This window comes from Carassius carassius, chromosome 26 (assembly GCF_963082965.1).
Source record: "Carassius carassius chromosome 26, fCarCar2.1, whole genome shotgun sequence".
Taxonomy (NCBI): Eukaryota; Metazoa; Chordata; class Actinopteri; order Cypriniformes; family Cyprinidae; genus Carassius; species Carassius carassius.
In genome coordinates, this window is record NC_081780.1 from 4,246,685 (window position 1) to 4,255,412 (window position 8,728).

Here is an 8,728-nt window from a genome sequence, read left to right on the forward strand (position 1 = left end):
ACCTACGGGCCGCTCAGAGCCGGGTGGGATGGTAGGGTTATAGAGAACTCGATGATGAAGCCACGTGGGTGGTGTATAAGAAGCTAGAGACCAGCACACCAACGTTCAAAACATAAGTTGTACATGCTGGTGACTAGCAGTACTGCTCTTTTTTTTTAGCTGACTCAGTTGGAGTTGGCAGTTTGACCAATGTCAGTATGATCTTGTATCATTGTATGAGGTCATTTTATGGCATTATACCTTACAGTATATGTATATTTGAAACTAATATTTATATTAATATTTAAAAAATATAGATAAATTATATTATTATATAGGGATTTAAGGTCATACTGCTATTGGTCATGCAATCTTACAAAAATATAATATAATACATTTTTATGTTTATATATTATTATAAATGAGGAAAAATATGTATTGCCATTGTAAAATGTGCTGCACTCCTGTCGCACATTAATTAAATCCTAAACTAAATTGCTATAGTGCTCTCCATATTATAACTGAAAGCAGTGCAGATTTACTGTGGTATGAACTGAAAAGCCAAATTTTGGTTGATACATTTCAATGCACTACCCAGGTGTTATTAGTTTCATACCTTTAGTTGTTTGTTTTTCAGTCTTTTTCAGTTAGTAAACTTGAGTGCTTAATTACGGTCGTCCACTGACACAACAAACCAAAGCACCTGTGCTAGAATAGAACAAAACACACACATGATTAATTGTGCCCTGAAATAGGTTTCTTGACTTGAAAACGAGTCTTTGTACAGAGCCTTTGGTACATCCATAATGAATTCCTTTGAGGAGACATGACGAATGGATTGTCCTATGGCTTTTGTGCTAATGTTCTGGATGTTAAATACTTAACAGAGCTCAGATGCCGGCCGAGACGATGGGCGATGGGTCTCATGACTCATGGCTGGACAACTGAAAGAGGGACACTGTGAAATGACTTCGATGTAAGTCTCTTCTTCAAAGCATCTCGAAGTGTTCTTCATAATGATCGTTTTATGGTGAATATGTAAAACAGCTATTGCTTCCTCTCAAAATCTGAGAGTTGTGTTCCAATAATCAAGAAATCGATTAATCTTAGAGTAGCTTGATTGCCTTTTAATCCAATTATACCTCTGGTTTTCATTTCTTTTTTCCCATATTGCTCCATCTCTAGGTGAAGGTAGCTCGCTGCCCTAGTTCCAATCTGGTGCGCTGTCAAATCTTAATGGATTTTATGATCAATGGTTTTGAGACCAAACCACTTTATTTTCTTGTTTTGTTTGTGTTCTGTCTGGAATTTTTCCCCCTTTTTTCTTAAAAAAAGGGGGAAAAGATAAATTACACAGAAGCGACTGTGCTTCTTTTTTCTTTCAGCATTTCTGAATTCACCCCTCGAGTGCAAGCCTCTGTCCGAGGAACCAAAATCCAAAACCATTTCATGGGCCAGTGCCTGGGTGATTACAACGAGACCTTTTTGCCTCTCAAAGTCTAACGTGTGGCCACGCAAGCAAAACATATTGCATCTTAATTTTATATGCGTATATAGTTTTTTTTTTCAGAATTTTTTATTTTTATTTTTAATGACATTTTGGGAATGTCTCTTCTCAGATATATGGAGAGCACAGGGAATATGTTGAGCAAGGGTTTCACTTTTTTTGATGCCACAGATCCAAAATATGATTGCCCTTCGGGAGGGACCTCACACTAAAATATATTGTGGAAGATTGGATGTTTTGACCTAGCGGTTGGATTAAATGTTTTACCCACCCCTCTGAGTAGTTTTATTTAACTCATCTATAGCTTAAAAATTACTATATTTCTTGCTTAAAATGAACCCAAATTATGTTGGAAATGAACATGCATTAATATGTTTAATAAATTAAAATTCATTAATACGTTGAATAATATAATAATATTTTTTAATTTCCTTTTAAATAAAGGTTCACCTTTTGATTACTGCTGATGCCTCTAGAAATTGTCTGATTTTTAATCTACAACCTATTTTGGGTTCATTTTAAACCAGCCATATTGTAATATTTAAACAACAGTTGAGTTAAATAAAACCTTTTTAAATACTAGTATGGATATGTGGAAAATATAATTGGAAATTGTAATTTAATTTGACACTAAAATTAAAACATATAATGCTGTCAATATAGTGTAGAGAGAAAGATAATTGATTAAATGTGTGTGTTTTTTTTGTTTTGTTTTCTTTTTAGAAAAATTGTTTCAGATATTTTTATTTAATATTTTCTTTCAGATGATTGTATTTATACATTATTTGCAATTTTACATGGCCACATTAATTTTAATATTATTATCAATTTTTTTTTTTTTTTTTTTTTTTTTTTTGTACTTTTCGACAGAGAATCTAGAACTCCTCTGAAAAACCCTTGGAGGTCCCGGGCCCCAATTTGAAAACCTCTGCAGAAAGGTATGGAGTTACCGAGCCAGAGTATCACCCAAAACAAATGCAAAATAAAGAGACACTCAAGCCTATGGCACTACTTTGTGGTTATCATTTCTGGGCTGTACTCATTGTCTTTCTTCAATGCTTTGTGTATTTATCCTCTGGTTGGTTATTAGAATTACTATTAGAAACTATCAATGCCATTCAATATCTGAAACCATTAGTGTCTTAAATTGCATTGTTCTAATTAAATACAGTTTTTCCCATTACAAATTAAGTTATCAGCATGACAATTTGAATGTAACGTTGAATTGAAAAATGAACATTAATTTCAGAATGTCTCTGTATGGGGTACGCTCCAGTGAAAACAGAAAATGGTCACAATATCACAAACCGTATTAATTTCACAGCACTTCCTACATTTTTTTAAATCATAAACCTTTCTCGTTTTTACCAGGTTTAAATGCGAAATGGTTTTCAACGTGGACTCTGTCTTTTCTTTTGCACCCTACTGTAATTTCTTAAAACCCCATAAATAAAAGCAGCTTTTTGGCTCTTTAACTACCCCCCGAGCAAAATATAGTGCCATGCACAAATTGCTTGATAAAATGAGGAAGTAAAAACAGTCATCAAATTGTTAGCATAAATGCTTTCCTCATGGAGTGATTGCATGGAGTGCATTTCTGCTAAGAGGACTGTTTTCAGGGAAGAGAGACGGCAACATTTTAATGGTTTCACTGTTTCCATGGTGATGCAGACTTCAGCCTCGCTCTCGCTGTTGTCATGAAGCTTTCTGCCCTCGCTCGGGGTTCACAGTCCACATGAAAGCATCAGGAGAGGATTCTTGGCTGTTTCAGAGAGGGATGTCAACAGACTAATAATTGGGCCATCACGCCCTCAGTGAACGCACAATGATTGTTTCCTCAAAGCAAATTACATCTGCAATTCTCTTTGTTGGAGGGTTTTACCATAGTGACAGTTGTAAACTGTCAACATGTTCTGTTAGATGTCAGCGCTTCCCTTCTGAAACAAGCAGCTGATGATGATAGTATCGCTATAGTGTTCATTTGGCTGATCCATTTAATAATTTGAGCCTTTTTTGTGCCCAGTTGAAATGGTTTTAATTATTCTTTCTAGATTTCTAGCTTGTAGAAGGTATAAATACCAAGCTACAGCAGCTCTGTCATGTTAATCGGCATGCTTGCTTTCTGTCTGCTGTGCATGTGATTTAACAATCAGCATTAAATGTGTTATATTGTATTCTGGATTTCCTGTTTATGCTGCCTGTGCATGTTAACACACCATATATATGGTGCTTAGAAGTGTTCCTGTAGCTTAAATAGTAGAGAAAGGTGTTGGAAACATCAAGTTATGGGTTTGATTCCCATGCAATCCTTGATAAAATGTGTGAATTGAATGCAATGTTACCTATATCTTAAACCAGTCTAAGCTGGATTTCTAGAATCCCAGGCTTGAATGTTTACTAGCTTTGAAGAGATTTTTGGCTTTGTAGCCAGCTAAAATAACTAAAAACCAGCTTGACCAAAACAGGAGACCTTTGAGCTGTGTTGAAATCCTTTATCCAATGTGCTCAGACAAAATTGACCAGCCTTTTGAAAATTGCTCGTAAATCTCTCATTATACTATATTTCCAGCAAATCTTGGATTCAATCTTTTTGTCAACTCATTGTCTTTCAATTAGCACAGGCTTTGTATTTCTGTTTGGAAGTAATTGTTCATAGACCTCATTAATCTGAGTTTATGCACCTTACATTACATACATTATTTGTGGATAATTTTGCCAGGTGCATAAACTCAGATCAAGGAGTCCTACAAGCAACCTGTTCCAAAAAGAAATACAAAACCTGTGCATAATGAGAGATTTTTAGTCCAAATCCAAGTTCTGGTTTAATGTGATAAAATTAACTACCATTTTTGGGAAAAAGAAAATCCTTTCTGGGTCAAAATTACCCAGAGCATAAGGGTAAAACCAGCTTCAACCAGGTTTAAAGGGTTAGTTCATCCCAAAATACAAATTCTGTCATTAATTACTCACTGATTGTGAATTTTCCATGAATTGTTGTTCCAAACTCATTAGACCTTTGTTCATCTTCAAAACACAAATTAAGATATTTTTGATGAAATCACAGTGCTTAAACCAGCATGCATGTTAGTAATGCTAGTTAGAACAGCTTTTACCAGGTGGTGAAGTTGCTGTTCTGGTTTGAATGAACTTTTTGTTGGTTAAGACATTTAAGCATACCAGCAGGAAGCAAAGCATGCTGAGGATGCTTGTGATTTTTCACTGGTCTTTTCTGTAGGAGTTATGCAGGCTCTGTCGAAAGTGGCAGCAAGCCCACAGTTACAAATGCGTTGTCCATCATTATCGCAGCACCATCCCAGAATTCCCTCCACGGCCCGGTCCACAGGACCTCTGCTGCTTGCCTTCCATGAATCATGTCCAACTGCGTGGTAAACAACCTATTAAGTGACCTATTTGTCCGTGGCCGGTTCTGCTAGCTCACTCACGGCAATTACTTTGGCTGAACGTCTGCGGTGGAGCACTTCAGAATGCTTCGCTTTCAAATCGATGACCTCACCCCTCCCTCTCGAGAAAAGGCACTCTACTGTAATATTAAGATTGCATGAAAGTAGTCCAAGACTGTACTGTGAATGTATAGGAGATTCATTGGCTTTGGTTCAAAAGCATTAGATCTATATAACTCTGCAACATGCAGTTTTGACATTCGAGATTTGACGTCTACCTTTCCGCTTCGTAGCAGGCGGTGTTTTAGATGACGTCTGCTGGATACTGATGCTGAGCAGTCAGGTGTAACATGGTGGAAGGATATTACGGTTGCACCAAGAGTCGTGCAACCACACGCATGTCAGTTCCATTTAGTTATGAAGTTCGTAGTTGTACATTTCCTGCAATTGAGCCGTCGGCGCCTGTCAATCAGGGAAATGAACGATGCTGCTGATTGCACTGCTGGTAATTACAGAGTGCAGCGAAAGTGCTGCTGTGTCAAAGAAGTGGGTTATTTTTAAGCATGCATTTCTTCTGTATTCCAGGAAAGACTTGCAAGTAAAGATGTCTAAGAGTTCATCCTTTATAAAAGCAAAAGCCTTTAATAGGGGAACTTGAAATGATATAAATATGGTCAAAAGTGCACTGTTTTTGTTTGTCGGCTTGAATAGTTTGAAAGAAAATTACTCCCATTTCTTCTTCTGTGTGTGAAACTGAGGTTCTGTCCATCTTTATCTATTTGCAGTGCCTTTTGAAACCTTATGGAATCACAATTAAATTGAGTTTATTGAGTTTTAGTCCAGTTTTGAAGTCATTAATATGCTAGTTCAGTCCGAAAGTTGACAAAATCCACTTTTAAAATTTGCAGAGGTTCTCAAGATATAAGATAAGAAGGTGATGGGATTGAGAAATGACCCAACAGAGAGACTCATTTTGAATTTCCAGGTGAATGTCTTTGGATGGTCATTTGGATTCTGTTAGTGAGTCGTCTACTTTAATAACCACATTCTGCTGGTGGGAGGATGAGAGGTGAAAAAGAAAGCAAAAAATAAATTTTATAAAAACAAGATTTGGCAGTTTGGAAGAGCAGAGAATACCAAATTTGAAGTAAGAGACTTTTTAAAGTTGATGTGTGTAATTTCTGTGCTGCTAACATCACCAGAGAACTGCAAAAACGGTTGTTTTAAACAGAGAAAATGTCTTAATAATGAAGAAATTACACATCTCTTGGGTCTGAATGTTCCCTCAGTGCCCTTTTTGAATACTCAAACATGTTTACCACTCAGTCACTGTTGAGTTTCTGTGTAAATGTTTGATTTCTGATTCTTTTTGGCAGAAATGTATGAGATGGTGAGTCACCTACAGCAACACTCAGGCTTTTCTCCAGAGCTCTCAGTCCGAGGAGATTCGGTCCATTGTGGCCACTTCATTTATATGACAGCACAAGATTCATTCTTATCAATTAGTCACTTTTAATAATGCATTGTATTCATCAGAACATTTGAATACGCTGTAGTTTTAGTCAGTGGTCAAACTGCCGAATGCATTGCAATAACTTAAATGCCAACATTAAGTCAAAATTCTGTTGACCTTCTATTAAATGTGCACGACAAGGAAAACTCACTTTTAAAATCCAATCAGTTTTCGCTCAGAAGTGAAACTGCATTGTGAATGCCATTTTATATTGACATTAATAAAGGTAAAATACAGTACCCACATGCACAACCTATAAGAAATGCTGCAAGCCTTTGTTTTCCCTCCTGAGAGACATTCAATTTTATTGGAGCGAACATTTTAAATGATAATGAATCTCTTTGCTTTTTATACCATAACACCATTCAGCATGTTGTAACTCTTGGTGTCATCCTCACAGCAAGAAACTGTGGCTACAAATCATCCTAATGCAATTAGCACGTCTTTTTTTAGCCATAATTTGATGTTTGGGTGCCTTATGAATGCGAAATTCCCTGACTTGTCTTCCTGTTCTTAAGTGAGTGTAGAAAGTAGCTAGTTCCATTGGCTTTCTTCCCAAGATTTTCTTTCTTATTTTAATGTCGCTGCCCTTTGTACAGTAAATTACTAAATATTAATCACAATCAAACACTTATGTCTCATGCAGAATGTGCACATCAAATGCACATGTCCAAAAAAGAAAGCTGTCAAGAACCATATAACATTTGGTGAAATTCCTCTTCGAATTCCTCTCCAGTCATGCACCATAAGTGAGGTACTTCTTAAATGCATAAAACATCCCTGCCCATTAAAACCGTGATTCTTCGACTAGTAATTTTGTCTAAGAGGTCTAAATGCAATTTGAATGAAATGATGGTACCATCTAGATCTCATTTACATGCTAAAAGTGCTTTATAAAAAACTTCAGTGGAGATTTTTCATGATAAACGTAAAGTTTAACGTCTGCCCCTAAAACTAACTTTTACTACATGAATTATGATGTTTTAAGGGTTCTCCTGTAATTTAATTTCTTTTGGCTTTGACTTTTCCCCCCAAATCTCATTTTGCAAATAACAAAAGCTCCTTAAAGAATACAAAAGGTTTTACAAAATGTAATTTCAAATTAGACAAATTATATATATATATAGCTTCTTTTGTTATATTTTCTTTTGTTACTATGCCTACAAAATAAGTCTATACATATATATTTGTTTAACAATCAAATCATCTGCAGGTGAAATTGGCAAGTCTGAATTTCCTAAAAATCGTTGACAGATTTGATTTTTTTTTTTTGCCCTATGATTGCATAATGGGCTCTGCATGTGTGTGGATGCTGGTTGTCTTTAATATTTCTGTGCCACATTAGGACATGGACGGAGGAGTAATCCCTTTGGATTTAATAATTTAATCCCGGCCACCTCATGAAGAGATGTCTTGAGTCTAATTTAGCCGAGCAAAGAAGAAAACCCTAATTTTTCCTCCTCTAATTGATTTTAAGGATGTGCCCTGATTTGTTCATCTACAGAGCCAGTGCCCAGCATATATATTTGCCATGCAGAAAATTATCAGACGGGTTCAGGCATATTAGAGCAGCAGCCTGTTTGTCAGTCCCTGGCTTAATCTATAAAAACATGATTATGTACACAAGGCTTACATAGATTTTGCCCAATGTTGTCATTGATTATACATTACCTCCAAAGCTTTCTCCTGTAGGTCATTTAGTGTAGCTGCTCGATGGCCAAACCAAACGCACATGTTATTGCAAACATTAATTTTGAATGTGATGCTAGCAAACTTTGTAAGTTTGATTCAGTTGACACTTTTTAGGAGTAGGTGGAAGCCAAAATTGTGAGCTTTTAAATGGAAGTCATCAGAGAGACGAAGACCAGATGCACTGCATCTGCGGTAAGCACTAAGATGACACAACCTTGTGTCATGTGTCCATGTGCTCCCTCTCTTTTGTCTCAATGAAAGGAGAGGAATACATAACAGTGAAGTACTGAACAGAGAAAGAACATTCAATGTGTTAAACGGAAGGAAACAATCTCAGGATTACATAAGGAATACGTAAGAACAATCCCCCATCGTCCTCTTTCGCCATGGAGGTGAAATGACACATTCATTCACAATTAATAGAAGTGAAAAATGATGTTCCTGAAGACAAACGTTGCACAGGTTCCTAAGATACACTAATGATGGCTGCATAATATGTTTTTGATGTGCAGCAGGATCCAAAGGCCTGGTTTATTTAGGAATAATGCAAAGAAAATGACTGTTTTCTTATCCTAGAGTGGTATACTGTACTTGTCAGAGTTCAATATCAGTTGTTTCATGTGCTGTATATGACAA

General features: G+C 36.3%; 1 long non-coding RNA gene across 1 annotated transcript; it reads left to right on the forward strand.

Annotated features, from left to right (window-relative positions):
* Positions 1-886: 886 nt before the first annotated feature.
* LOC132106240 (uncharacterized) lies at positions 887-2,489 on the forward strand. Its single transcript, XR_009424081.1, has 2 exons — positions 887-955; positions 2,357-2,489. It is a non-coding gene; the product is annotated as an uncharacterized LOC132106240 (long non-coding RNA).
* The last annotated feature ends 6,239 nt before the right edge of the window (positions 2,490-8,728 follow it).